Source organism: Dendrobium catenatum, unplaced genomic scaffold, assembly GCF_001605985.2.
Source record: "Dendrobium catenatum unplaced genomic scaffold, ASM160598v2 fragScaff_scaffold_743, whole genome shotgun sequence".
Classification (NCBI taxonomy): domain Eukaryota; kingdom Viridiplantae; phylum Streptophyta; class Magnoliopsida; order Asparagales; family Orchidaceae; genus Dendrobium; species Dendrobium catenatum.
In genome coordinates, this window is record NW_021319205.1 from 5240967 (window position 1) to 5241371 (window position 405).

Here is a 405-nt window from a genome sequence, read left to right on the forward strand (position 1 = left end):
GCCCGCTGCCCGCCAGCTCCTCTGTCCAGAGTACGCGAAGGCGCGCCGCGTGCAGTGTCCCGAGACGGCGAGACTCCCGAAGCGGCGAGGCCAGGCCAGCTGTTACGCGTTCCATCCCGAGGCGGCGAGGCCAGTTCGGCGTTCCGCCCCGCGGCTACGCGGGTCGTGTCGGGTTGACCAAAACCCGAAGCGGGTCGGGTTCGGGTCCAGAAAATTGACCCGTTTGCAAAACCAGGTCGGGTCAACCCGAACCCGAATAATACCGGGTCAATTTCGGGTTCGGGTCAACCCGACCCGTAACCCGAAATTGACAGGTCTATGAAACATCATCAATCATGCTCATCATTCAAGTGACACGAAAATGTCGTCTCAATAAGGTTCTAGCTCATCCTTTCATAATTAATA